Source organism: Equus quagga, unplaced genomic scaffold (assembly GCF_021613505.1).
Source record: "Equus quagga isolate Etosha38 unplaced genomic scaffold, UCLA_HA_Equagga_1.0 73442_RagTag, whole genome shotgun sequence".
NCBI lineage: Eukaryota > Metazoa > Chordata > Mammalia > Perissodactyla > Equidae > Equus > Equus quagga.
This window is the reverse complement of record NW_025802777.1, coordinates 5802528-5817506: the sequence shown is the minus strand read 5'-3', so window position 1 is coordinate 5817506 and position 14979 is coordinate 5802528.

Here is a 14979-nt window from a genome sequence, read left to right as displayed (position 1 = left end):
AGTTTAAGGATTGAATCTACAAGATGTTGAAGGATGAAAAATGGCCTTAAGCAAGTCCTCTAGCTTGCTGAGAGGATATAATCTATTAAGGCGGCATGGAATGCATCACCCACCACTGCCTCTGGAGCCAAACTATCAGAGAGCGCATGACATTTAGCAAAGGGCAATAATCCTACCTGCTTGATCTTTTGTCAAGAGAGCCCCAAACCAGTGTGAGCTGATTCTCAGTAGGACTTTATTTGGGAGAAGGCAGAGCTAAAAACAGCACAGATCTGAACCTTTATCTGTGGGATAAAACATTTGGATTTATATGTTAAAAAAAGTTTGCTGTCTTATTGGTAGCAGAGCATAGAAACCTACATTTATGCAATAGTTTTACTAGAAAGTAAAACTTGCTAAGAACTGGAAGATTGCCTAAAGCTGCAATCCTGTCACACACTCAAAAAAGCCCTCGTTATGGGTTTAGGGTTTGTAAAATTAGCAAAACTAACTACGAAGCCTCTGACACGAGAGAATCCTGCTTGTATCTGAGTTTCACTCAGAAGAAGCCACTAAACAACTAAGGAGAGAAGATCTTTGAGAGCTGTGGAGGAATAGTCTTTGGGGGAGTTGCTTAAGCAAGTTCAAGAAAAAGCAAGACAGAGCTGGACACACAGGGAGACTGCAATGACATCTGCCTCCAATCTCATGAAAATTTGCTAATCGTCCAATCTTTCACTGGAGTTCTTCACACTTAAAATAATTCATGATGTGGCTGTAGCATGAGCCGTTCTGGACTGCTGGGCATTTTCTTTCGCAAAATGTGGAAAGGTTACCTGCCGAATTGCTAAGGAGCTCCGGCCTGTTCCCATCTCTCCCCTTGGCAGTGCTGGACCCAGGGAGGGCAGGAGGGCAGCGGGACACATGGTTGTTGTGCTGCTGTGCCTATTTTCACACTTACACATAGGAGCGCTCTGGGACCGAAGTGCAAGGTTGGACACTCCTGTGTTTGGAGTGAGTATGCACTTGCCAAGTGCAGTGAGAAGTTCGAGAAGCTTCTTTGCTTAGCAGACACAGCAGGCTTAGGAGTTGCAGAGAATTCAGCCGTCCCAGGTCGCTTCAACTGGGAGGATGAGCTCCCTTTAAATGTCATGTTTATGGTGCCACAAAAGGGTCCTGACTGAAAACAATTCAGATATTGCATACTAAGTTTAAAAGTGTGATTCTGGCACCTTTTAAAACACTTCCTCCCAAATCCTCAACAGAAGGGAGAATGATGTGGAAAAATGATGAACACATCAGAAAACAATTAATTTAAGCTCTCTTACTATTATGAGGTCTTTGAAGACAGGAACTGTGTTTTCTTGAGTTCTGTATCCTTAGGCCCCAACACAATACTTGACATATGGTAAGTCCTCAATACAATCTTGGTAAATAAAGGCAGGAAGGAAGGAAAGACGGAAGGAAGAAAGGAAGGCAGGCATTTTCACTGTGTAACCAGAATCCATCAAGGTCAAAAGAGTGTATCAGTGCAGTTAAAGAATGGGCAGCGATGGAAAGCTATCTATAATGTACAGCACTCTTGTTCCTTTGCAAATTCAATTCAGCCTTCAGTGGCTACTGGAGGCAATGCCACTTAAAGAAGAGCCCTCCAGGAGTCGCAAGGATCTGTCCTTCACCAAGTGGGAAGCAGAGAAGCAGTGCACTGCAAAGCGGGGTGCTCTGCATCCTCACGGGACCTCCACACCAGAGCCTGCCACCCCGCACCTCCTTGGGTGGGGTTTTCCAGGATAAGCACCTCTGATTCACCCCAAGTGGTCTTGCTACTCTGCTCACTGGTGATGGGACCAGAGGTGGACACCTGACCAAAAAGGTAACTGTGATAGGCTCACCAGTAGCCTATGAGGTGGCCAGACATGGAGCTCTGTCCAATAGGAGATGACTATACTTGATGGTGGCCAAGACCCGGTCAAATCTTCTCCCCTTGGAAGACTGAATGTGAACTAGAGAAGTCATAGGTGGCACCAAAAGCTGAGAGGAATACAGAGTGAAGACGATAAGCAGAAGCTTCGAGGGAGGAGGAAGGAGAGGAGAGCAAAGCCAGGAGCCTATGAGGGCAGGTAGAGGAGCAGAGGTGGAGAAGCTGGGTCCCAGACATGGCAGACACGTGGCTACTGGGTCATCAGAGCCGCCAGAACCCAACGGTGTGGCTAAATTCTAGTGACAAATGAGGCTCAGTTCCCAGGAAACCTGGCTAGATGGCCACAGGCATATTGAAACAAACTCCATGACCTCAGGCAGTCTGATGGGCCTCCTCCAACCTCAAGGAGCCTCATTCCCGCATTTCACTTCTCTGGGGTTGGGGTCTCTGCCATGAGCCAGGCTGGTCCAGGAGAGGCTGCGCCAAACCTGTGATTTTAGGGGAAGAAAGGGGACTCCAGGAATCTGTAAGGCTTTGCCTCTGCCTGGGAAGGAATTTATACTCCAGTTGGGGATGCAAGAAAAGTGTAAGGTGGTATAAAATTGCTGAAGTGGGCAGGGCAGGGAGCAGGGGGAGGCCTCTGGGAGGGCCGTCCCTGAGCTGGGGCTGAGGGTTGAGTATGGATGGGAGGGCAATGGAGAAAAGAAGCTTTGCAAACACATGCTTGGGAGTAGCAAATGCGTGCACCGTGGTGAGGAAGGCCGCCTCGGTCTCTGCACATCTGCGGGTCTTCCTGATGCCCAGAGGTGGAAGCATGATGCTCTGAACTTCTAAAACAACCAGAGTGAACAGTTAGGGCCCCAGATGGCATTTCCTGGCTTGGGCGACAGCTGTGATTTTGGATGTTCCCCAGTGTCCTGTAATCAGAACATCGAGGGCACGTCTGTGTTGCTTCCTGGGAACCACAGACTTCTGATGGAAGATAGACTACAATGTGAGAAACTTCAGCCAGGCGTAAATTGCAAAGGGCTGCAGAGAGTTCTGTTCACACAGGGGAGATATGTCCCGAGCTTATAAGCAAAGTAGGACCAGAGGGCTGAATCTGCAGAGGTGGATAGGGGCCTGCCGGGTGGGAATCTGGAGAAAGAGCAGGTAAAGACCTATTTGGGACAATGTTAAGGACATTTTGGAGGGTTCTATGTTCTACTTTCTCCTATTTCTTGTCACCATTTGAAGTGCCTGTTATCTGGAGAACAAGGGAACACTGGCACTGTGTTGTGTTTTCTAGGGGAGCCTGTGTAGAGTAAGAGACTACGCTCAAAAGAATCACAGGGCCCTCCCATCATCAAGGCAAGAGCTGGTCTCAGTCCTCACTCTCCTCGGCCTCTGAGGCATCTGATACCATTGCCCTCATCCTGTGGGATGCTCTCGTCTTCCTTGACTGGTTTTATTCCATTGGGAACAGGGCTGGACCCTGGAGCATGTGCTAAATGACTTCAGAGCATAGGGCCACCCCCTTGAGTCTGAGATCAAAGGTGGTATGCCTGTAGACAGTTTCATGAATGTTTGAAAACACCTGCGGCCAGGTAAAACAGGATACTGCAACCAACAGAGAGTTAAACGTGGATGTCACCTACAAGCTCATCCTCTAGGTTTCGCCTATGAAACGGACATCATTAGAGGAAGAGAATCTCTAGGGCAAGGAAGGCCCATGCTGGGCAGTTACTGAGGATGCGTTCCTGGTTTTCTTAGGAGAGTGAGTCTTCCCCAGAAAGGAGGTCTTTGGGATCCCAACGAGACACAGCCTTCTGACTCTCCAGGGCTGCTTGCTTGAGCAAAACGAAACAGGCTTTGTAAGAGACCAGGAGGTCCCTGAATAGGTAGGAGGCCTTTATCAGGGTTTTTCTAGCTCCGTAGCTTGTTAGCAGAACACAGAACTGGTTACGATAGCTGGAAGCCTGTGGTATGGACTGATGTGTCTTTCTAGTGCTTGGTACTTGGTAGGCATCTGATCAGTGTCGCTTTGTTGAATACAGAAATGAAAGTTTAAAATGAAAGGAGAAACACAATATGTCTTTCTCTCCTGGGGTTCTGGCTTACCTGTTTTATGACCGCGCTGTAGTGGATAGGACACTGGACTTAATGCCATCCTGTGCCTCAATTTACTCACCCATACAGCGGCTTCTGTCAGATTCCAGTGATGATGCATGTGAAAGGGCTGTGCACACCAGGTGTCACAGCACACATGGGAGGTGCTATGTTGCTGCGGGTTGAGATATCCTGGGTTTGCCTTACTCCTAATTTTGGTGCATTTCTTGCATAAGGTGTTTGTGATGGTGGAGGAAAGGCCTGGATTTCTTCCTTTAGGGTTGGGCACGGCTGGTTTTCCTGCTGGGGGCTGTCCCTGGGACTTCAGCCACAGGCTCAGTGCTGAGGGTTACAGGGTCGCCGACCACAGGGCTGGATGTTTGAGCACATCTGAGCAGCGGTGCGGCTGGGATGGGAGCTATTTAAGGTATCTTAGGGCTCCCAAAGCTTCCTGAAGGACTGAGGCTTCTCAGCCTCAGGCAGCAAAGTGACAAACTCCAGCCAATTCTAAGGTGTGTTCCACAGTGAAACACCTAGACTGCAAGTTGGCCTGAGAAGCACGTCTTAATTCCTCAAAGAGCCACGTGAGACCCACTCGTAAATCTAAGACAAGAAGTGTGTAACCGGCTTAGCTGATTGAAAGTCAAGAAAAACAGAATTTTCCAACGCCATGGAAGGAACAGAAAGATAAAGAAGAAATAGAATCAAAAAGAACTTGGCTGACTTTTATAGTCCCTGCCTCCCTATTTCTGGGATGTCTGTGTCCAGTGGCATAATGGGAAAAAAATACACAAACACACATGCAAAGGCTCTCAAAGAAGGCAAGAAAAAGCTGTGCCCCAGGGAGAGAAGGTCGTTTTCTGAGACCTTTTCTTTGTTATCTAAGTCCTGCAAATCTTCAAATGCTCCCTGAGAGCTTTTCATCTCTGTAGTTGAAAGTCTTTTTTGTTTTTATTTTTTTTTTAAGCAAAATCAAAAGTAAAGCAGAGAGAGGCCAAATTCTCTTGAGAACAAACACACTGGCTTTAGGGAAGCAAGTCTGTGTACACTTTGTCAGGGGCAGCAATTAAAGAGCAGAAGGCCCCGAACTGTCCATGGTTTAGATATTCATAATTGAGAGAACTGCAAAGGCATCCTCTCTCTGCCTCGGACCAGAAAGGAAGCACAGCTACCTTAAGTTCCTGGTCATTTCATGAGAAGCCATGTCGGGATGAGGTGGGTGCTACCAAGGGGGCCGCCTCGGATGAGAGGAAGGAGCAGAGGATGTGGAGCAGGCCCTGGAGCCCAGCGTCTTACCAAGTGGAGGCTGCTGGTCCACCCAAGTATATCTCACTCACTCTGCACCTGCTGGCCCTTGGTGGAGCCATCCACTTCTGGAGACCTCTGTGTCAGGTGGACACTTCATGTAGAATGCACAGACTATCTGCAGTCTTTACTCAGTGGCTCTCAATGGTCACTCAGTAGAGACTGAGGGGGAAAATAAGTACCCAGTGGGGTTAGTTCCATCGAGATGATTTTGGATTAAAGCTCTTTTGGGTTATACGAATGGAGAGATGGCGCCACAGCTTCCTCGTTTGGAAACAGGGATGGTGGCATCCATCTGGAGGCTGTGCCTCCAGAGGGTTTAGTGAGACATGCTTGTCAAGCTCCTAGCTCTTGACTCAGTGCCTGCTGGCGTCCTTGATGACCTGGGCAGAACCATCGTTAAAAATGAACAAAAGTAGAAAAATCAACTTAAAAAAATAAAAAGCCCATAGATCATTGTTCATTCCATATCAGAAATGAAAGGCTACACATTGTTTTAGAATAAACATGGGGAGCAGGAGACCATCCCTTGAAAGACAGGGATGGTGTTGGCCACAGACCCCACTCTCAGAGAAGACGTCCTTGGAATAGGGCTGGTTTGGGGCCCTGGGAGAAGACAGCTGTTGTGCACGGAAACAGAGGCCCAGTCTGGGGTGTGGGGCTCCAACCCTCAGAGCTTCAGCAATGTCTGTCCCCACCCTATACCCAGGAGGGCAGCCTGCTGGCATCTACCGCCCCTGTCCTGCTCTGCAGCTATGAGCCGGGTAACCACCGGGTGGAGTGTCCAGTGAGCTCTCAGTAACAAGATGATAATCTCGTTTATGGTCAAAACCATCATTCCATATCACACAAAAGAGAAAAGTGACCTTGACTTGAATGAGATCACACGTCTGATAACTGGATGGCTTGAGCCCAGGTCATCTGACCTGAAACTCAATTCTACCACAAAATGCTTCCCTTAGCAAATGATTCCTCACTGAAACAACAACGACAGCAACAATAAGGCTTCAGCATCTCAGATCTTGGGGTCAGATCAGGTTTTGATCCCATGTCCCAGCATTTGCTCACCCCCCTGTGAATGACTCGTTAGCATTAAGTCCTGGCACGTTGCAGGACCTAGGTCCTAAAGGAGCAGGAAGAAGGTGTGGGGGGTGGTGAGGGAGGAGAACAGCCCAGTGTGGCGGGGCATGTTCGCTTGGTTGGTGGTGGGTGTTTCCAGGAGGCTGGCTCCAGCTGTCTTTCCTCTTAGTGCCCCTTGACAGAGTCAAAACATGAGGGTGCAGAGCACGGGGCTGCACAGAGGTGGCAGTTTGCAGATATCTGCAAGACTGGTGGAGTGTGACTTCCCGGAGGTCCTGTATCTGTGTTGTCTTTAGACTCAAAAGCCGTCCTGAGGTCATTGCGTTTGCGTTGGTGAGAGTGTGTGTAGACTAACAGTGCCTTTTTGGGGAGAAGCTATTGTGTGCCAGGTGCTGTAAATATTGCCTCCTCCTTCAGCTCTTCAAAAAAGAGCGTGGACAACAGCAGGCCAGTAAACCAACTCTCTGCAGGGAGGTATAGAAAAAAGACCCATTTGTAGAGTTTGCCGATTTCCATGGTATAAATGCTTCCACCACTGCTGATTTCAAGCTTCTCAGCAGTTTAACCACCAGTTCACAAAAACCTTGACTATTTACCAGGCAGCTCTTATGAGCCAGAGGAGCGGCTCCAGCACGGATGAGATAAGTAAGGGATTTTACAGATGCAGGAGGTAAGTGTTAGAGATTTTATGGGCGAGGAAATTGAGGCGTAGAGGTCACATGGCTCACCCATGTGGGCTGGGCAAGAACTGAACCCCAGTGTGAGCCCTCTTTGTCACTGCCTCCGGCCACCATCGGACCCTCAGCCCAGTGGTGAACGGGTCCGCACTCAAGGCTGGGGAGGAGGTTGTCTCTCAGTTCAGCGTCCTGCTCCCCCAGGTCAGGCGGGGCCACCCAGCCTAAGACATGAATTCTTCCAGTCACATCCCATAGCTGGCTTTCGCCTTCCTCCTCTCTGCCTACTCTAAACTGGCTTGCTGCTGGGGCTTCTGTCCTGTCCTCAACGATCTTGATGTCTCCTGGTGCCCCCTCCCTCCTCTTATTGTTCTGAAATATGCAACTCTGTAACAAGTGGTGAACCTGCACCAGGTGGCAGAACATTCCAGAACTTGGAGATAAAGTTAGGGGGGAAGAATGCCACCAGGAAGAGAGTTGAAATGCTGCTTCCGTATCCCTCTTCCAGCTCATGGGGCTCCAGTCCCCTGACCTCACAGACGTTCCAGAATCCCCCAGATCTTTCTCTCTGTGGAACCCCTGAGCTTGCTGTTCCATTTGCTATTTCCATCGCTGGCTTCTCCTTGTCCTTTAGGGCCCGTCCTGTAGAAAGCCTTCCTGGATCATCCCATCCAAGTTGCTCTCCTGGTCTTCTCCACATAGCACCCTATTTCTTTCCTTCCTGCCATTTGTACTTAGTGCCACATCATGTATTCTCCACCCAAAGTCACTCTTCCAGTGGCTTCCTGGGGAGGAGGCAGAAACCTGGCCCACGGAGAGCAACTCATAAAAGGAACGGGTGAGAGGCTTCCTGCCTGCGTTACCAGAAATTTAAAAAACTAAGGACGAAGCGATTAAATAAACCCCACATCCCAGAATGGGCCTCTATTTCCATCAGTTGACCTTAGGGTCTCCGGTTCTGGGTTGACAGACTGGCTAGGCCTGAGCCCCAGGGTGGGAATGGGCCCCTCCTCTGGGCGCTGACCAGACGGGGCTGCTTGCTACTTTGCGTGGAAGCCAAGCCTGCTGCTCTCATGGGTCTCCTAAATAAGAGGCTATGAGGACCCCAGCGAGATAGACCCTTGTGTGCCACCGATGCCCACAGCCCTGTGCACCTGTTGACAAGAGCTGTGAGGGCTCGCCACAGAGATGCAGAATGGGCCCCTGAGAAGGCCAGCGGGCAAAGCCAGGGCCTTGGGCACCTTTTGAGGCCCAGTGTGGAAGAGACTCACCATCCTTGGATGCTTGGGGACCCATGAAGCTGCATTTTATAATTAGTGCTGCTCAGCTGTGGTCCCCAGCCCTGTGTGCACATTAGGAACCCTGGGGGGAGATTTTTAAAAACTGCTGCATCTAAGCCACACCCCAAAGCAATTAAACCCGGGTCTCTGGGGTGGAGCCTGGGCAGGGCTGGCTGCAGAACTCCCCAGCTGCCACTGATGGGTGGCCAGGGGTGAGCAGCAGCTGAGAAGATGGTGCTCAGAGCTCCCTCAGCAGGGGAGCTCTCTCTTCCGCGGAATCTGCTGGAGGAATCAGCGTGGGCAGATGAGGACAGGGCCGCTCGGAATGACGCGCAGCTCCCTGTGGTTCCCTGGGCTTCTGAGAAGCCCCAAGTCATCGAAAACCACTGATCTGCGGGATCCAGGGACGGATTGAAACCATGAGAGAGGAATTTTCCAAAGTTTCTGAAAGAGCGCAAGGCTGGTTGCCACCCGCTCTTGCCTGTGTGCCATTCCTGGGGGTCAGAGCCTGCCACATCCACCCTGCCCGACACTGCTGCCCAGAGGAGGGGCCCTGCAGACTGCTTCTCCTGCCCTCCAGGACTTGAAGGCAAGGATGGGGCTCTGGGGGGATGCGATCCAACTGTCGTCGTGTGATAACGAGAGGATTGTTATCTGAGTGGCCAGGGAAACATCATTGCTGCTCCTCTTACACCCTCCTGCCTGGCTTCCCACTCCTGATTTCAGAAGGGCCAGGGAGCCCATCCTGGCCCCTCCAGGGGCTCTCTGTGCTCGGGCATGCCAGCAGGGCAGGTGGCTCTGTGTGTCATGAGGTTCTTGCCAAGCCCACCCCTGGGACCTTCTTTGACCACCGGCAGAGGAAAGACTAAGGGGGCCCATCTCCTCCCTCACTTCACCACACCCCGGTCCTGACTGGGGGATGGTGGAGCCCAAGGCAATGGGAACCCACAGACTGAGCCCCAGCACAGTGAGGCCACCTGAGCCCCTGACCCAGGCACCCCGGGCCCCTCTGCTGGAGAACATTGCAGATAGGAGTGACTGCTGGGCACAGGGGGGCCGGGCAGTGGTGTGAGCACATTTCCCGGCTCAAAGCCCACTGGCTCTCTATCTTTCGGAAGAGCCACCCTCTTCATTTTGCATCAGAGTTCTACTGCAGACCAACACGCTACTCTTTCTCTGAAGCCAAATTCCTCAAGGTAGGGCTGTTGGTCTGTCCCCAGGATGACCACCGTGCCCTGCCAGCCTCCCAGGACTGGCAAAGGAGGCAGGTCGAGGTCTGCGTGTGGCAGCAGCTGAGCGGGCTGAGATTCAGGGTGAGCACGTGTTAGGGGGTGAGGTCTGGAAGAGCTGGCGGATGGGTCTGCCCAGGGATGCCACTGTCCCTTTCTGCTCTGTCCCCATAGTCCCTTCAAAGAGTTGAGCCTGGTCCACAGGAATTCCTGGAGGCCCAGTATCCCATCATACCCTCCGGGATGCCACTGTGACCCCTGTGCTAGGTGAAGAGAGGCTGGGTGACTCACAGAACTGCTGCGCCCCTCGTCCCTGAACGCCCCAGGCACCCGTGCCTTGGACCTGTGCACACACCACTTGCAGGATGGAGGAAGGCTGAGCCTGTTTCCAGGAAGGATGCGCTTGCAAATGGCCCTAATATGCGTGGCTGCTGTTTTTCAGAGCCCAAACCTAGGCCGTACTCCGAGCTTGACAACCCTCTGGACAAAGAGGCCACTGTCACTTTGGGCATCTCTGGCCTGGTGGTCATGGACTGACCTCACCATCTCGGCTGGCCTGGAGACCTGTGTGGTCAAGGGTGCCAAGGCTGGATCCTGGGCCCTGTTCTGTCCTACCCAGCCAGGCTGTCTGCACAGGGTCCACAGGGGGTCTGCAGGAGGAACAGGGATGACCAGCCCCCTCGGAAGAGCCACGCCCACCTTTGCTGTCTCAAGAGGGGAGGGAGTCTCCAGATCCCTGTCCAGTGGCCTGACGCTTGACTTGACCTCCTGCCTGGAACCGCAGGGCAAAGCCGCCCTTTCATGCGCCGTGCCTGGAGGAGCCAGCAGAGACCCCGCCCACCCTCTGCCACACAAGACGAGCAGCCACGTCCAGGGTTTTATTTCTCCCCTGGCTTAGGATGGCTGAGAAACCCATTCCTGCCGGGACAGACCAGCCGACTGGCAAGCTTTCCCTGAGCACGAGGCCACTCTCCCTGCACATGAGTGGGGTATAAATCAAGGCCGGCACAGCCAAGTTCAGGCATCTGAGACTTCCCTGAGGTCCTCCAGGGTCCCCTGGGGAGGGGCAGAGGGAAGGTCAAAATTCCACCCCAGGACTTCCTGGCTAGATGGTTCTTTTGCTGTGAGTTGCTGAATTGAAGTCTCTCCTAGCAGATATGACACTGAGGGTCTCCCATGTGCCTCCAAAATCATCTCCTTCCCATCACCCCCTGCGTTATTTGTGATGATGTGTTTGAGCGGTTCTTTGAGTGACAGCTGGCCCACCCAGTGGAGTATCCCTTGCAGGAAGGGAGGGGTGCGTCCCTGTGGCTCACGACTGCTTCTGTGGTGTCTGGTATCTGATGGTGCCCAATGCACAGGAAGTGTTTGATGTATGTGTTTTAAATCCATGACTGGTCTTTGCTTGTTTGAAAACATTTGATTCCTCCCAACTCACGTTATATATTGCTACACACTCAGAGACCGTGATTGACTGGGAGTGCAGCCAAGTCCTTGATCAACAAAGTGGGTTATTATAACATGGGTTGTGTTTAAAATGAAGTTGGATCATAGGTCAAATGCCACCCATGGAAACTGACAGACGACCCTATCCCTTTACGAAGACTCTGGTAAGTGGGGTTGAGGGCCTGGCCTTGCAAGAGGTGTCTTGTCATCGAAATGAGGAGAGAAGCAATTGGCTTGATGGGACTTTCTCCTTCCAAAGAAACAGGTGGAGAAAACGGAAGCTTGTGAGCCATTAGCAGAGTGTCTGGGAAGCATGACAGATGAGGGAGGGAGGAAAGGAAGAGGGAGACTTTAGCCTGGGATGTTCAGAAGAAAATTTTGTTACTTTTTTTTTTTTTTTTGCTGAGGAAGATTTGTCCTGAGCTAACCTCTGTTGCCAATCTTCCTCTTTTGTTGTATGTGAGCTGCCACCATACATGGCCAGTGACAGAGGAGTGGTGTACGTCTGCCCCTGGAAATGGAACCCAGGCTGCTGAAGTGGAGTGCACCAAACTTAACCACTAGGCCACTGAGGCTGGCCTGGGAATTTGCTACTTTTTTTGTTGTTCTTGTTGAGGAAGATTCACCCTGAGCTAACATCTGTGCCATTCTTCCTCTATTTTATATGTGAGCTGCCACCACAGCATGGCCACAGACGAGTGCTGTATGTTCATGCCCAGAAACTGAACCTGGGCCACTAAAGCAGAGCATGCAAACTTAACCATTAGGCCACTGGGCTGGTCCCTGAATTTGTTACTTTTTGATGAGCCTTTCCAAAGTGAGTTTGCAGGCAGTCTGCCGGCCAGCTGTGTCTGTAAGGGTGACCGTGTGCTTGGTCATCCCATGATCTCGTGCATTCAGAACATGCCTCAACTAAGGGGAGAGCTGGGGAGAAGCACATTGTGCAAAGAGACCAGAAGCTCTGCCCCAAGGCGCAGGCCTAGAGGCACCACAAAGATTTCACTCCAGAACTGCACCTTCTCGCAGGGTAGGAGTAGTAGTGTGCTGGAGCTGGCTGTACTGGCTCGCGACAGCTGATGTTAAGTTTTCAAGAATTTTTATGAGCTGATTGTCAAACACAGTCATTGTTAAAGATTAAGTTATGTAAACTTACCATTAAATTAATTATGTTAAAGGCAAAAGTCATCAATACTCAAAACTCAAAACCTTCCTCCTGATTTCCTGTGTCCCTGTTCTTGAGGTGATTTACGTCTATTATGCCTGTATGGTAGAGACACTGCATAGTGGCAGCTACTGCACATAGCCTCCCAGTCTTGCGTTGGTGACGTCACTCTGAGAGTTGGAAATTGGCCATGGTGGGAGTATTTATATGACGGAAGTAGTCAAACACAATCATTCAAGGCTTGGTTTATTGTTTTGTTGCTCAAAAGATGAGTGATTTTGAATTGGGGGTAATTTTGGCTCCAGGGGACATTTGGCAATGTCTGGAGACACTTTTGATGGTCACGAATGGGGGCGGTGGTGACGCTACTGATATCTAGTGGGTAGAGGCCAGGGATGCTGTTAAATATCCTGTACGCACGGGACAGCCCCCACCACAAAGAATGACCAAAGTCCCTGTTCCGAAACGTCAATAGTGAAGTTGAGAAATCCTGGTCTAGATTCAAGGTAACAATGTAGATTAAACACAAAAGTGTGTCATGTCCATACCCATTTCATTGTGAATACCACAAAAAAGCCGAGGAAATAGTCTTCCCATATTAGAAAACCATTTTTCGATTCAGCAAAGAAGTTGCTCAAGTCTTTAATGAATGAGTGAAGTTCCGACGTGCATCTTTATTTCTCTGTTTCCCTAAATGAAGACGTCAACAACATTCATGTTGGAACTATACTCATCTGTCAATTGCAACCACAGGCTGGCTGCAGAAACAACAGCTCGGCGAAATTCAACAAAAACATCTTGTAAGAATCAATTGTCTATGTGGAATTTACAATAAAAATTATTACGTATATTATTCTTTGCAAATTGTGTGCTATACATCCTTTAATTTCCTATAAATGTGTGTGTGTCTGTGTGTCCATTATTTTTCTTGGAGAGCCCGTTGATAAGTATTTACCAACACACCATTGGTGAGAAGCTGCAAAGTTATCTGACGTGAAGTGTAACGCTCTCATTCAGCGTCCTACACAATATATTCGCGAATTTTGCATCTAAAGAAAGCGCAGTGCCATTCTGGGCGGCCCTTTTAGGGGAGGGGTTGGGGAGAGATGAATGCGAATGTGTGGCGGGCTGGCTCCAGGGGGGGCTGGAGTAGGCTGCTCTTGCGGCATGATTGGGCACAGTGAAAGCCCACCTGCCAGCCCTCAAGCGTTCACTCCGGGGGCCTGTCTCCAGTGTTTGACATGGGCCTTTTGAGATAGGTGGGCTGTCACTAGGCTAGAAAGGGATAAGATCAGGGACCAAAGGCATGGGGGTGGCCAACACAGTAACTGCCTAGATTTTTGGTAGAGTTTTGATCACACATTTAATCCATTAGATCCCATTACAGTGCATCTGGGGCAGCAGGCAGAGGAAATGGCAAACTGGCCCGGTGAACTTTGATAGCAGGAAGGGGATGGGAAACCCTGGGTATAAGATGTCAGTGTGGACACTCTGATGAGACCCAGAGGAGGCCTCTCAAGGAAGGGAAGAGGCCAGCTTCACCTGCTTTTCTGTTGCACCAAAGGAGGTGAAGACTGAATCTGGACAAATTGGGTACAGCTCTCATAAGCCAACTTTGATCTCCTGAGGGTCTCCCCTCATCCTCGCGCGGGGCACTCTGTGTATGGGGTCAGAATCATTCGGAATCTCATGCCTGATAGCTTTTAGAATTCGTGGGACACACATCTGTGTCCAGGCAACAAACAAGGAACATGAAGGGATTCAAGTTGCCTCGTCCTCACCCCAAAGAACTCCTAGGTGTGTGTCATCATTTGTGCTCACAGATTGGCTTTGAGCTCTACGAATGACAAGGCAGGATGGCGTAGAAGCACCAAAAAGAGAGTAGAATTGGGGTATGTAAGCTCTGCAAGGGACCCGCAAACCCTCTAGTTCAAATCTCACCTTCATGGAGAGGGAATCAACCAGAGCAGTTTAGCGACATGTCCCAGGGGAGAGGCTGGGCCACCCTCTGGAGTTGTGGCTGCCAACCCTACCCTACCCTACCCTCCCACCACCTTCCAGCCAAGACAAGACAGATGAGGTGAGGCAGAGCATTACAAGCCCAGATGAAAGAGATGGTGGCCAATAGGTCTGTTTTTCCTCTCCCTCCAAACATCCTGAAGTTGCCTTTTTAAAAATTCTGAGATGGGAATTTAAATTTAATACTCGCGTTCCCACTAAAAGAGTGCATTGATTAGATTTCAGCTTAAATCAGCATGTGTACTTTACACACCAAAGCTTGGAAAATGATCTGTACTCAGAGGGAGGCACAGACGTCTAAGGTCTGGGGAATCGTAGGTGAGAGCTGAAAATCTTGTAGAAATGTGGGCTTCCATGCAAATCCTATTTCCAAAGGACTTGGGTAAAATTTTTAAATTAAAATACTGTAGGTGGCTGTGTATGGATTTTTTATTTTCAAGAGTCTGGATGAGTCATTGGGTTGTCTGACTTTTCCTTCCCTGCCATGTATCCGCCTAGTCCTCCCTGCTGAGCTGGTTGGTTAGTAGGGTTGATTCGAAGGCCACCCCATCCAGCTCACTGTGACTTTGGCTTCTGAATTTGCACACAAATAACAGCACAGTAGAAAGACATCGAAGCTAGTTTAGGAGTTACTGCACTTGTATCTCTAAAGTTTCTGGCAGGCCCTTATTCTTACCAAATTATCCAGCTAAAGGAAAAAGGGAGGAAGAAGAAAAATGAAAAACTGAGCAACCAAAATAAAACAGTTGAAATTACAAGATGGAAGGTGGCATTGGAGTTACATAAGGCACAGAAT